The sequence below is a fragment of the Gorilla gorilla genome, chromosome 4 (assembly GCF_029281585.2).
Source record: "Gorilla gorilla gorilla isolate KB3781 chromosome 4, NHGRI_mGorGor1-v2.1_pri, whole genome shotgun sequence".
NCBI classification, from domain to species: domain Eukaryota; kingdom Metazoa; phylum Chordata; class Mammalia; order Primates; family Hominidae; genus Gorilla; species Gorilla gorilla.
In genome coordinates, this window is record NC_073228.2 from 125,893,872 (window position 1) to 125,909,818 (window position 15,947).

Sequence of the window (15,947 nt, forward strand, 5' to 3'; positions counted from 1 at the left end):
CTCAAATTCTACTTAATTTGGCCAGTGGGAGCCTCCACAAGCTATCTGTTATGTCCTTTTAACATGTAAGTTCTTTAATAGTGAGAAAATTGATTACCATTATCGAGGATATATTTACATATTTGAAAGTTCAACCTTAGAATACATACACAAGGTAGTTTCAGAATTGCTAAGTGATAGCTCTGCAAAACAGAAGCCTACTAGCCAAAGGGTTCAATATTTGTTTAGAGCTCTTTAAAAGTTACCTGGGGTAATAACAGCTAAAATGGCAGAGTAAGAACATCCAAAAAATGTTTCTCTCTGTGAAAGCAATAAGAAAACTGTCCAAACTATCAGAATCAACCTTTCAGAACTCTAGAATTAACCAAAGGCTTACAGCAATCCAAGAAGTATTTACTAAAGAAAAAATATCTGAATCTTGAATCTAAATCTTGATAAGAACAGGGATCATTGTGAAACCTTGCCTTCTTCTAATCTGCTTCCCAGATTCATGGTAGCTATGAAAACTAACAGCCCATGATCATAGTGCAAACCAGCAGCCTGGCAGCCACTGGAGGGAGTTCAGAACAGGGTTGGAGTTTCTTCAGACACATTCCCTGAGTATTGTCATTATTTGACCTGACCGATGGTTAACTGGAAGGCTTAACTTGCAATGCTATATTTGTTTCATCTGAGTTAGAGCTTGCCCAATGAGATAAGCTTTTTCCCAGAGATTGTTTTTCAAAAACAATTAGAGGCTTTTTTTTTTTTTTTTTTAACATCAAGACTGCCTTAGGCAGTGAGTAACAGTTGGGGTAAACAGTAAATTAACCAAAAACTAGGTAAGTTAAAATAGCGTCTTTAATGTCTTTTTTGAGTAAGTCTGAAGTCTGGGCTTCCTCAGGGAATTTCTATTGCTTTTTTTCTATTACTCTTTTTAACCAAAAGTAACCACACTACTAAGCTTAATGAATCAGAGATTTCAACGACCATACACAACAAAGAATATAGACCTTACACATAAATAGTTCAGAAAGGTTGAACAACTAAAAGATAGGGACTTTGATAAGTTATGACATATTTTTTTGGAATCAAGGAGATTATGTACATGCATAAAGCTGTGTGCATACTCAGGAAAAAGGTGAGAAGGCCCTAAACTCTCACCAATGGCTGACCTTGAGGCACTGCATAAGTAGGTGAAGGCTAAGGAGAAGCTGTTAACTTGTGGCTAAGTATTAAAGGTGTGCCCCAACACACAGAGTCCCCAATACAAAGAGAAGTATTGATTCCAGGCATTTAAGGAAATCTGTCCAATTATTAGCACACTACTAAGCATATGAATCAGATATTTCATACACAACAAAGAATATAGACTTTACAAATATATAGTTCAGAAAGGTCAGTAAAAAGCAAAATATAGCAACAACAGCAAAACCTGGTGAGGAAAGGGAGTCTGATTTACAGAGTTGTAACATGTTATTTAAAATGTCCAATTTTCACCAAAAAATTATGAGACATGCACAAAAACAAGCAAGAATGGTCCATGCACTGATGGGGAAAAAAGCAATAGAAATTCCCTGAGGAAGCCCAGACTTCAGACTTACTCAAAAAAGATATTGAAAACACTATTTTAAATATGTTCAAAGAACCAAAGTAAACAACATCTCACCAAATAGAGAAAATCAATAATGAGATAGAAATTATGAAGAAAAGCCAAAAAGGAATGAACAGATTCTCAGAGACCTGTGGACACGGTCAAATGTACCAACATAGGCATGATGAAAGTCTCATGTCAACCAGAATTTTCACCCATAGCCATACATGCCCAAGAGAATTGAAAACATGTAATACTTGAATGTGAATGTTCATAGTGGCATAATAGCTAAAAAAAAAAGAACCCAAATATCCATCATCTGATGATGAGTAAACAATGTGGTTTATACCTACAGTGGACTGGATTCAGGCATAAAAAGGAATGAAGTATTGATACAGACTACAACGTGAATGGATGAGCCTTAAGAATATCATGCTAACAAAGAAGCTAAACACACAATATGGTTCCACTTGTATGCAATGTCCAAAATAAGTAAATCCATAGAGACTGAAAATAGATCAGTGATTGCTAGGAGCTGGGAGAGGGAAGAATAGTGAGTGCATGCTAATGAGTCTGACATTTATTTTTAGAAAGATGAATGTATTCTGGAATTGGATAGCACTGATTATACGACCTTGTGAATATACAAGATCCACTGAACTGCACTTTAAAAGGGTGAATATTGTGTGAATCATATCTCAATTTAAAGAAATATATATAAAGTTCCCTGGGTGAATACTGGTTTCCCTCCTCCCTTAAGTATATGTAGTACTTCATTTGAAATGTAGTGAAATTTTTATGGTTCTGACAGTATTTTATTTTAATGATTTTTCCTCCATCCTTGGTAGTTTTGTTTTTTTTTTCCTTTATGTATATGAAACAGCAACACTGTTCGCGAAGTCAGAGCTACACAAAATACTATAATTGGAGGAGTGGCAACTCTCCCCTTTCCCATTGTTTGTTCTTTCCACCCCGTTCCCGCCCATCCCCTGTAAACAATAAATCTCATTAATCCCTGGTAAATTCTTCCTGTGTTCCTGTTTGCACAGATGAACAAATATATGTCTATTTTTCTTACCTCATATTCTTTCTTATGCAAAAATTAGCAGTCTCTAGATGATTACGTGAACTTTGCCTTTTTCATTTAAAATATATCCTGGCAATCACTGCAGATTTGTTCATAGAGATCTTCCTCATTTAAAAAATTGTCTTATAGTACTCCACTGGGTAAATGTATAAGAATTTACTAAACCACTCTTCTATCTATGGGTATGTGGATTATTTTCACACTGTGCAATTACAAACAAAGTTGCAAAGGAAATATATGAAAAAACAGTATGTATTTCATGTTGTTGCAGGTCTGTCTTCAGGGTAAATTTCTGGAAGTGGGAATGTTGTGTCAGAATGTAAATGCATATGTAGTTTTGTTGAAAATTGCTAAGTTCCCCTCCATGAAGGTATGTATGCCCACTGCAGTGTATGACAGAGGCCTATTTTCCCATGACCTCTTTGTTTTTTTTATTTGTTTTTTTTGTTTTTGTTTTTGTTTTTCTTTTGTTTGTTTGTTTTGAGATGGAGTCTGGCTCTGTTGCCTCCCTTGACCTCTTTGTGACAGTAAGATGGGTAAGAAATATTACCTCTGTGTAATTTGGCTATGTATTGCTTACTCTTTGGGAGGATAGTTGAATACTTTTTAATGTTTAAGGACCACTTTTGTATCAATTTTTTTTTTGCCCATTTTTCCACTGGTGAGGGTTTTTTTTTTTTCCTTTTTCCCCCTAATTTTTAAGGCTTATTTATTATATATTAGGGATAGTAGCCCTTTACCTGTTTTATGTACTGCAAATATTTTTCCCAATTTGTCAATTGTCTTGATTTTATGTTGTTTTTCTATCATGTTATTTCTTTTTCTGCCATTTATTTCTGCCATATAATCAGATGCATCAGTTTCTCTTTTAATTTCCTTTTATTCCATTTTTACAAATGTATTGAGAAAAATAGTTCAAAAATCTTTCCTTACAGCGGTTTGCTTGCTTTGCTTGCTGCTTCATCCAGTATCAGTATTGTATCAGTATTGTGCTTCTGCTTTTTTTTTTTTTTGAGGTAAAGTCTCACTGGAGTGCACTGGTGCCATCTTGGCTCACTGCAACCTCTGCCTCTCCGGTTCAAGCAGTTCTCCCTGCCTCAGCCTCCCCGTTAGCTGGGATTACAGGCACCTGTCACCATGCCTGGTTTTTTATAGTTTTAGTAGAGATGGCGTTTCACCGTGTTGGCCAGGCTGGTCTCGAAATCCTGACCTCAGGTGATCTACCTGCCTCAGCCTTCCAGAGCGCTGGGATTACATGTGTGAGCCCCCACGCCCAGCCGGTGCTTCTGCTTTCTTGTTTCCATTTGCCTGGAAGACCTTAGATATTCTTTTATTTTCAGTCTTTTTTTTTTTTTTTTTTTTTTTTTTGAGACAGAGTCTTGCTTCATTGCCCAGGCTGGAGTGCAGTGGCACGATCTCGGCTCACTGCAGCCTCTGCCTCCTGGGTTCCAGCAATTCTCCTGCCTCAGCCTCCTGGGTAGCTGGGATTACAGGTGCACGCCACCATGCCCAGCTAATTTTTGTGTTTTTAGTAGAGATGGTGTTTTGCCATGTGGGCCAGGCTGGTCTCGAACTCCTGACCTCAGGTGATCCACCCGCCTCAGCCTCCCATGGTGCTGGGATTACAGGTGTGAACCACCGCGCCCGGCCTATTTTTAGCCTTTCTAAGTAATTGTTTTAGGTGTTTCTCTTGAATAGAGCATATAGTTGGTTCTTTATGAAGCCAAATGAAGATCTTTTCCATTTAATAAGTGAAGTAAGCCCTTTCACATGTGTTAAGATGAATATGTTTGCTGTCAACCCTGCCAGATTATTTTATGCTGTAATTATTATATTTATTACATTTAGTCTGTTTTTCGTTATAATGTGTTTACTGTGCTCTCCTTTAAAAACAAAATCTTAAATTTGGTATTTAGGAAGGTTTATGTTTCTGTTGTCCTCTTGCTTATACTTTTTTTAATGCCCTTAGCGCCCCCCCATTTTTTATTTAGAATCTGTATTGTCCATCTTTAATGACATTCTTTAACTTTCACATGTTGCTTAAATACCAGTTATTGAGTTTTCCTACTTTCCTTTTTTCATCTACCTTCTCTTCCTATTTTTAGTTGCATCATTTTTTATTCATCAGAACATATAGCACAAAACAAGTAGCATTATCATATAACCTATTATTATTATACCCTGTTCTCACCTTAATTTTGATCTTAGATTTGCAATTAAGTATATTTAATGCTAAATTGCTGAAGTTTCTCTAGTCATTTTTTTGTTTGAATAAAGTTTATTTTCTAGCAGATTTCTTAAAAAAAAAGACTCATGGAAAGAATTTTTTGAGCTCTTGATGTTTAAAAGTTTTTCTGTAGTTTTGATACTTAAAGAACCATGGCTAAATCTTGGGATTGTTACTCTTAGTGATCCTGCCACTCTTCCTTGTGACAGCAAAACTCTTCACTGTATCTTTGATAAATCTTTTCCAGGAGTGTCTCTTGCCCCTTTCCCAATTCGGAGATGTATCTATTTGTCTGGGCACAGGATAGCTTTCTGTCCCTTTCCAGGGATACAGGGTTTTTTGTTGTTGTTGTTGTTGTTTCTATTACCCTTTCACAAGTCGCAGTGAGTCTTCACCTGTGTCCTGAGTGACAGTGTTTGATGTCCTTCCTTCCAGTGGCTTAAGTTTTTGTTGTTGTTTGTTTGTTTGTTTGTTCCAGTAGGGAAAAAGGGTCCTAGTGGAGATTTGTATCTTTCCTACAGCGGCAGCCCCTCCTCTTTCAGGCCTACATCCTCAACAGTTTTATCTGCCCTGTCTCCCATCTTTCTCCTGAGTGTCCAGTGTAGGCTCATATCTATGAGCCTAAGATTAGATGCAAATTCCCCTTATGTCAGCAGCTCTCAGGGCTTCATAGTCTCAAGTTAGCCCACATTCAGCTGCAGCAATTCATCAAAAACTTTAATCAAATACTTCTTACCTTTACGGCAACCCCATCTTCCTTCTGTGCTCTGTCACAAGTGAGCCAGTGCTCTTAAATCTTGTTCCTAGGAGGTGCTTGTACTTTCCTACATCTCTGGCTGCTTGGTTTTCCGACTACCACATCTCTTTGTTGGATTCAAGAAAAGTTATGATTTTGTAATTTTTTCTATTAGAATTTTTAGAGTGGAAATAATGATCATTCCAGCTTACTATATTCTATGCCCCAGTTTCATTTTTATGGTATCTTTTGTGCTGTATAAGTGTTTTTATGTAACCAAATTTATCAATCACTTCAATTTGCCATCTGTGTTTTATATTATGTAAGAGAGCCTACCCTTGTTGGACAATGCAATCTACCATAAGCCTTGAGCTTCCACAGGTTCTCGCTAAGTATACCAAGAGCTCAAAGCCCTGTTCACCTTTTACCTGGGTCATTTTTCAGGATTTTATTTGCACTGAGCAAGCTTGAGGAATGAGTAACATCTCCTCCAGGACAAAAATCAGTCAAGTTCAATACTCCTCTCCTACAGTGAATCTACAGATATCAAACAAACGATGGTCCTTTGTGTTTTCCCCATAGGACTTGGGAGAATACAAGTATACAGGAAGGGGTTAACTCAGCTGGCCAGGGTTGCTCAAACTCTGCACATTCCCAAGATACGCTTGTCTTCCAGACTGGTTCTTGGTCAGCTCCTGGGAGATGAGCTCTGAACTAACAATTCTTTCTGATAAGAGCATTTTTGTATGCATAAGGCCTTGGACCTTCTAATACCACTTTGATCAGCTAGTTTTATCTAAGTGATTTATGGTGAGTACTGATCTGTGCTCTGGGAGACTGGAGTCTGAGTAGCTGAGGTCAATCATACAGGTGATTTATATCTATGTGACTGACCCCCCCCATTAAAAACCATAGACCCCAAGGATCAGGTGAGCATCCTAGTTGGCAACACTTTGCACAAGTTGTCACACATTGTGCTGGGAGAAATAAGTACATTCTGAGAAAAGCCTGTCTTTGGGACTGGCTTCTGGACAGCTCCTGGAAGATGACCTCTGAGCCTTTTGCGAACGTGGTACCGATTTGATCAGACAGTTTATGTTAACAATGTGATTTATGGTGAACATTTCTTTCTCTGGGAGGCTAGAGATGGAGTAGCTGAGTTCAGTCCTGTAAGTGATTTACGCCTATGTGATTGACACTGTGTAAAAACCTTGAGCACCAAGGCTCAATGTGAGCTTCCCTGGTTGACAACATTAGTACATGTTTTCACACATCATTTTTGGAGTGTGTCCATATGACCCAACTGGGAGAGGACACCTGGAAGCTTGCCCCGCCCCTGTTTTGTCCTAGGTTTTGCCCCATATACCTTTTCCCTTTGCTGATTGTAATCTATATCCTTTAATCTGTGATAAACGATGACTATGAGTATAGCAGCATTTTCTGACTCCTGTGAGTTTTTTTTTTTTTTTTAAGAGACGGAGTTTCACTCTTGTTGCCCAGGCTGGAGTGCAATGGCGTGATCTCAGCTCACTGCAACCTCTGCCTCCCTCCCGGGTTCAAGCAATTCTCCTGCCTCAGCCTCCCGAGTAGCTGGGATTACAGGCATGCACCACCATGCCTGGCTAATTTTGTATTTTTAGTAGAAACGGGGTTTCTCCATATTGATCAGGCTGGTCTCCAACTGCCGACCTCAGGTGATCCGCCCGCCTTGGCCTCCCAAAGTGCTGGGATTATAGGCGTGAGCCACTGTGCCCAGCCTCCTGTGAGTCTAGTGAATCATTGAGCCTCAGGGTGGTCTTAGGGACCCCCAACCCAATGGGGAGACTGACACAAACATCATGCTCACACTCTGCCTCTTGTTTTTGCCATGACTAATAAAATTATTTGTCTCTAATCCAGGACCACATGTTTTCTGCCGGCATCCCTAAAATTGTCGCAGGCTAACTTAGTAGCTTGCAGGTAGGGTAAACTCCCATTCCTCATAGAATTCTTACCATCTTCAAATTATTCCATGTTTTCCTCTTGTATTTTTATAGCTATATGTTTAAATGTAGCTCTTTTTATTTTATTTTTTTCATTTTTTAGAGTCTTACTCTGTCGCTATGTTGAAGAGCAGTGGCGTAATCATAGCTCACTGCAGCCTTGGACTCCGGGACTCAAGGAATCCTCCTAAGTAGCCGGGATTACAGCCACATGCTAACACACCTGGCTATTCAGTTTTTATTTTGTATTCTTTTTTTTTTTTTTGGTAGAGATGGAGCCTCACCACGTTGCCACGTTGCCCAGGCTGATCTCAAACGCCTGGCTTCAAGCGATCCTTCCACCTTGATTTCCCAAGGTACTGGGATTATACGCATGAGCCACAGTGCTTGGCCTGAATGTAGCTCTTAATCCATCTGGATTTACCCCTGTGTGTTCTGGCAGAGATTGGCAAACTACTTGATCAAACCAATTAGTATACAGCTGATCTACATTTTCCAACCCCTCTTCAAGTTAGGTTTGGGTCATGTGACTTAGGAATTGCTTAATCCTTAAGTGGAATGTGGACGAAAACTATCTGAGCCATTTCCAGGTGTGGCCCATAAAATCTCATATCTCCCACTCATTTTTTATGTCTTAGATGGATGCCTACCTTTTTAAGATGAAGGAATAATTATCACAATTATCAGCCTAAATAACGCCATTTGGACTTAAGTGATCACCAAATAAACATCCCGTTTTGTTAAACCAATGAGAGTGGAATTTTTTGTTATAGTACAGGTAGCACTATTCTGATACAGAAATTGGTGCTAGAAAAATGATACTCCTATAGGGGTGGGGGACAGGGAAGAAGCCCAAAAGCCCAAAATATAGGGTCTGGCACAGGGTCGGGAGGAAAATGACTAGCCAGGGCTAAAAAACGAGATTCATGTCATACAGTGACGAAACAGTTATTAAAATGATCATCTGCAATTTTTTAGAAGGTGGGCCACATGATTCCTAACCCTATAGCTCTAGGAAAAAAGACTGGAAATGTTATTAGTGAGTGTTGGGCTGTGGGAATCATTTACTAGTTTGCAAGCAAAACAAAAATGAAAAGCAAAGGATGGAAAATCACTGCTTCCAGTCCCAAGTGATAAGAGATTGTGTACAAAGATCCACTGAGACTCCTGGCTCCAGCATAGACCTGAGTAAGGGTGTGCAATTTCCTTCCAAACATGATAGCCTTTAAGGCATAAGGACAAAGGAAGGAAAATGCAAGGCAGGCTTGAAAACTTTATTTAGGGAAGAACTTTAAGAGATGCTACCAATGTATGTAATAGAATAGACACCCTCCTCTCAAAAACTATAGTCATTTGCCTGTTTTTGGTGCCAAAGTAATTGCAAGACTGGACTCCATCAGCCTTTGAATGTTCTATCATTAAACGTACTTTGGGGCTCCCAAACTTTCTCAGGGAAGAGGTGGGATGCAAAAACTATAAAAACCCCCAAGGAGGGTACACTCTCCATCATTTATTTCAAATGTGGCATATGGTAATCATGAAAAAAAAAATCTCCAAGAGGATGGCTCTAGTGCTTTGAAAAACAATGAACAGGTACTTCCTTCCAGATAGCAAAATTAAAATCAAAGAAATGCCCTCACTCCTGGATCAGAGGACTTCAAAATGCTTGCTAGTGAGATATCGTAACTATAACAGAACTGTGTGTCCTCTGTATCTCTCATATTCCGTAATGGGAATGGCAGCTTCTATTATAAATTTGTCCTTACTCATCCTAGTATGCTGGGCCTGATGGCAGGGGAGAAATTTCTATAACTGGTGTTTAAGAAGGTATATCCAGAATTGTTGGAAAGAACCATGCTTCATTCAGAGATCTTGGACTTTGAGCTGGTTATAGTAACTGGATGGAACTTTGAATTGCCTCTGTTGAGGAAGGAGGGTGTATGTTCTGGGTGTGGTAGTATATTTGGTAACCAGAAGGACATAGTATGTTGAAAACTGGCTAAGTGCTCACTGAATCTATTTCTTCTTTCCTTAGGCACCTGGGCAAATAATATTTCCCAGCCTCCGTAAAGTTAGGCAAATTCTGGCCAGTGGAATACAGGTAAAATGATTACATGATTTTCACCTTCCCCACAAAACTTTCCAGGTAATCTTCCACACTTCTTCCATTATTTCCCAGACAGACATTGATATACTGGGCAGTATTCAAGATAGAGTTTCAAGATGGTGAAGTTTCTGTTTGCTGGGTTCTCTGAATAATTGCATTGAGCAGATCCTCCCAAGTCCATCCAGTCTTTACACAAGCAAAAAATGAATGAGTATTGAAGTGACTGAGATTTAGGGAGTTTATCTGTTACTGTAGTTAGGATTATCCTTACACATATATGATATATGGTTGGGATCTAACTATTCTATTTTGTCCAAAATGAATAATGTTCTAATGCTATATTTGAGTAATTGGGTTATCCTTATTTGAAATGTCACCATATAATCATGTAAATGTTCCTGGAGACTCTTTTAGCTTATCTCTTTATCTGATCCAGTATTACATTTTAAACTATTATACCTTTATATTTTATTCAGATAACCAGTAGCTTGGTTTATCCATAAATCTTTTCCCCCAAATTTCCTTAGCTATTCTTATACCTTTCCTTTACAAATAATTTTTTAATCAGTTTGTGAAATTTTATTTTTTTAATTATGTTGGGTTATTACTTTTGATTAATTTTAGGAATTATTTGTAACCTGGGAAGTATTTGTATTTCAAACATCTCTTTCTGTTATTCTCTAATTAGTTGCATAAAATCATGGATTTGCCTGTGTGAATTGGGCCTATACTATAGAATTGTAGAACAAATTATATGTACAGGAACATGTTCAGTAGCCTAAGTATGATACCATCCTGCAAAAACTAAGTAGCCTTAAGCTGAATAGTGGAATGTTGTTTGTACTTTGAACATGTGTTTCTCTTCAAGGGAAAACTTGTTTTGAAAGAAAGTCATTCTCCATGTTGTTTTCAGGAAAAAATTAAAAGGATGTTTTTCAGTAAAGACAGCCAAAGCTTAGAGGGTCAATAAAGGGAGGAGGGTATATGTGTTTATTTTTCAACTGACTACGGTATGAATACTCAATGCTTAGCTTTGCCATCTCTATCTGGACAGAAGTTCACAGCCTTCACATACACCAACAAACAAGCAATTTAGCTCGTATTTGAAATAGGTGTGAATTAGTTGATATCGTAGGCACCAGCTGTGATAAAGGAGAGGTTGTCAGGCCCTATCAAATTTTTAAAGATTTACAAGCACTAAAATTGCACAATTAATATACCTAAAGTGTATGTTCTTGAGTGCTTGAATTTATGTTCTGCACTTAAATACCTGCAAGCCTCCCTCCCTCAATTTTTCAGATCTCTGTTCAAAGGTCATCTTGTTAGAGTGAACTTCTCTGACTTCACTTAGAAAGTATCAACTGGTTATTTCCTCCTTTTTGCTTTTTCTTCTATGACATTCATCACCTAACATATATAAGTTTATATAGTTTTCAGCCTCCTCCATCTAGAATATAGATTTGTGGATTAGGGACAATTTTGAACAGTGGTTGATACATAGTAACTGCTCAGTTAAATATTTGCTTTTCGAAAATATGCATAAGTTTTTCAGTTTATCAATGACTCATATGGTTGAATAGCTGTAGTCACCAGTTAGGAGGCTATTAGAATAATCCAAATGAGAGATAGGGTGGCTTGGGCTTGAGTAGTAGCAGTGGAGAATGAGAATGGGAGAGAGAGTGATGGATATTTGATTATATAGAAAGGAATGAATCAATCCCCTAAGGAAAGTATGGTAGAGTAATTGAAATAAGAAACAGTATGATTACTGGGCAGCATTTGGGGCCCATTTGAACTTTACCATAATTGATTTAAAGTGAAAGCAATCAGTATAGGCATTTGTATTTTTATTTCTGTGATATGCTTTTTTTTTAACCATATCTATTTTGGGCTCTTGGTCTTTTTCATTACTGGTTTGTGGGAGCTCCTCATATGTTAAAGGAATTAGCCCTTTGCCTACCATGACTTGCAAAGAATTTTCATTTTCTCATTTGCCTTTTAGCTTTAATTTTTTTCAAACAGAATATTTCATTTTATTCATGTTATAAATGTGATCTGATCTTTTACATTCTAATTGGCTGTTGGTGGTATATGTGAAGGTTATGAACTCCTATATACTGATAATTTTCTCAGCCACCTTACAAAACTCTCACTATTTTTAATAGTTTCTCTGTTGTTTCTCTTGTATTTTTCCAGGTTCAGAATTATATCATCTAAAGATATTAATAGTTTTACTTATTCCTTTCTAATTTTCATAATTCTTTTATCTTGCCTAATTAGAATTGCTAGTACCTCCAGTAAAACATACAATAATAGCAATGATATTAGACCACCTTGTTAATTTCTGACTTTAATGGGAATAATTCTAGTGTTTGCTTTTAGCATGAAATTCACTTTTAAATTTAGACAGATATGGTGTTAAGATCTATTCCTCTTACTGAAATGTATTTTTTTTCAGTTCAAGAATAGACATTGAGCTTTATCAGATACCTTTTAAACATTTATGAAAATGAAGATATGATTTTTTGTTGTTCTTTAAACATTTCTTGGAATAACTCTGAAAGAATATTTGTGCCTGGTGCATTTTGACAACTCTGTTTTTTCTGTATTAAGTTATCTGTTTCTATTTTAATCTGAACTCAATTTAAATTTTTCTTTAAAAGTAACCATTTTTGTCCCTGTTTTATATGTTATTTGCAGAACTAAACAATGTAACCTCTTGATTTTTTTAAATTTTATTTTTTATTTTTTGAGACAGGGTCTCACTGTGTCGCCCAGGTGAGTGCTATAACACAATCATGGCTCACTGCAGCCTTGAGCTCCAGGGCTCAAGCGATCCTCCTACCTCAGCCTCCTAAGTAGCTGTGACTACAGATACATGCCACCACACCTGGCTTTGTAGAGACAACATCTTGCTATGTTGCCCAGGCTATTCTTGAACTCCTGAGCTCAACTGATCCTCTTGCCTTGGCTTCCCAAAGTGCTGGAATTACAGGCATGAACCACCACACTTGGCACCTCTTGATTTTTAAAATAACTTCTGCTAGTTTGAACTATTTTGCCCTTTTTCTTATTTTGCATATTTGTGTTTTATACTTCTTTTCTACATTAGTTAGTTAACAATTTTCCTAACGAAGGTATGTATTTTTTCTTTTTTTTTTTTTTTTTTTTTTTTTTTTTTTTTTTTTTGTTTTTTTTTTTTTTGTTTGTTTGTTTTTTTTTTTTTTTTTTTTTATTTATTTATTTATTTTTTTTTTTTTTTTACATTTTTTTTTTTATTATACTTTAAGTTTTAGGGTACATGTGCACATTGTGCAGGTTAGTTACATATGTATACATGTGCCATTCTGGTGCACTGCACCCACTAACTCGTCATCTAGCATTAGGTATATCTCCCCATGCTATCCCTCCCCCCTCCCCCAACCCCACAACATTCCCCAGAGTGTGATATTCCCCTTCCTGTGTCCATGTGATCTCATTGTTCAATTCCCACCTATGAGTGAGAATATGCAGTGTTTGGTTTTTTGTTCTTGCGATAGTTTACTGAGAATGATGGTTTCCAATTTCATCCATGTCCCTACAAAGGACATGAACTCATCATTTTTTATGGCTGCATAGTATTCCATGGTGTATATGTGCCACATTTTCTTAATCCAGTCTATTATTGTTGGACATTTGGGTTGGTTCCAAGTCTTTGCTATTGTGAATAATGCCGCAATAAACATACGTGTGCATGTGTCTTTATAGCAGCATGATTTATAGTCCTTTGGGTATATACCCAGTAATGGGATGGCTGGGTCAAATGGTATTTCTAGTTCTAGATCCCTGAGGAATCGCCACACTGACTTCCACAATGGTTGAACTAGTTTACAGTCCCACCAACAGTGTAAAAGTGTTCCTATTTCTCCACATCCTCTCCAGCACCTGTTGTTTCCTGACTTTTTAATGATTGCCATTCTAACTGGTGTGAGATGATATCTCATAGTGGTTTTGATTTGCATTTCTCTGATGCCCAGTGATGATGAGCATTTTTTCTTTGTGTGCTCTTTTAGCCATATCCCATAGGTTCCAATGCATTGTGAGTTTTAAGATACTGTTTTTCTCTTTTCTACCTTTTCAAAATTTCATTTCAACTGTTTTCTCGATTTTCCTTCTCTGCTATTTTAGAATTTCTTTTGGTATTAACCTTTAAAGTTAAAGGTATGTATTTTCTTAAAATCTAAATGAATCTCACTCTATAGGCCTACCAAATAATATATAGGCCTCAGAAGTCTTTCACCACTCTTATCTTGCATGCATTTTTGTCAAATATTTTAATTACTATAGATTATTGCTTAAAACAATGTTCATGTAGATTTACCCACGTTTACCAGTTTCTGTGTTCATCAATTTTTCCTTGTCTCCATCCTTCTTTCTAATATTATTTTTCTACTTTCTTAAGTACATATGTTTCCAGCATTGTATAGTGATAGTCTCATTCTTAAATAATAGTCTAATAGGGTCATAATACTTATTTCCTTCTGTTACTATGAAAATATCTGTCTCACTATTTTCTTTTCTTTTTTTTTTTTTTTTTTCTTTTTCGAGACAGAGTCTCCCTCTGTCGCCCAAGCTGGAGTGCAGTGGTGCGATTTTGGCTCACTGCAACCTCTGCTTCCTGGCTTCAAGCAATTCTCCTGCCTCAGCCTCCTGAGTAGCTGGGATCACAAGCATGCCTTGCTACACCCGGCTAGGTTTTGTATTTTTAGCAGAGACGAGGTTTCACTCTGTTGGCCAGGCTGGTCTCAAACTCACCTCAAGTGATCTGCCCACTTCAGCATCCCAAAGTGCTAGGATTACAGGCGTGAGCCACCATGCCCAGCCTGTCACTGTTTTCTGACTTTCTTTTGTTTCTGTCAAGTCAGCTCTCAGTCACATTGTCATTTTATAGGCAACTTTTGTGTGTGTCACTGATTCTTTTACAATATGAAATACTTGCATTTCTTAACAGAGGCTCTCTTTACAGTTGTAATTTTGTATACTATACTTAATAATACTCCATGGCTTTAGAATAAGGGTCAGCAAACTTTTTTTGTAACAGATGAGGTTGTAAATATTCTAGACTTTGCAGGCCATAAGGTCTCTGTGGCAGCTACTCAACTCTGGTATTGTAGCACAAAAGCAGCTATGGATAATATGGAAACAAATTATTCATGAAATTTTTTTTTAACTTTTAAGTTTTAAGGGTGGATGTGCAGGTTTGTTATATAGTTAATCTCCTTGTCACAGGAGGTTGGTGTACCGATAGTCTTGTCTCCCTGGTAATGAGCATGATACCTCATAGGCAGTTTTTCTGATCCTCTCCCTCCACCCACCCTCCACCCTTAAGTAGGACCCAGTGTCTGCTGTTCCTCTCCTAGTAGCCACGTGTTCTCATTGTTTAGTTCCCACTTGCAGGTGAGAATGTGCAGTATTGGATTTTCTGTTCCTGTGTTAGTTTGCTTAGGGTAATGGCCTCCAGCTCCATCCACATTGCTTCAAAGGACTTGATCTCATTTTCTTTTTAATGGCATCATATGGGGCATATGTACCACATTTTCTTTATCGAGTCTAACATTGGTGATCATTTAGATTGATTCTATGTCTTTGCTATTGTGAATAGGGCTGCAGTGAACATACATGTGCATGAGTGTTTATGGTAGAACAATTAATATTCCTTTGGATATATACCCAATAATGAGATTGCTGAGTCAAATAATAATTCTCTTTCAAGTTCTTTGAGGAATTGTCACAACTACTTTCCACAATGGCTGAACTAATTTACACTTCAACCAGTAGTGTAAGTATTCCCTTTTCTCCACAACCTTGCCAGCATCTGTTATTTTTTTTTTTACTTTTTAATAATAGCCATTCTCACTGGTGTGAGATGGTATTGCATTGTGGTTTTGATTGACATTTCTCAAATGATTAGTGATGTTGAGCATTTTTTCATATGCTTGTTGGCTGCATGTATGTCTTCTTTTGAAAAGTGTCTGTTCATGTCTCTTACCCATTTTCTAATGGAGGTTTTTAGTTTTTTTCTTGTAACTTTGTTTAAATTCCTTATAGATTCTGGATATTAGATCTTTGTTGGATGCATTGTTTGTTAAATATTTTCTCCCATTCCATAGGTTTTCTCTTTATTCTGTTGATAGTTTCTTTTGCTGTGCAAAAGCTCTTTAATTTAACTAGGTCCTACTTGTCAATTTTTGTTTTT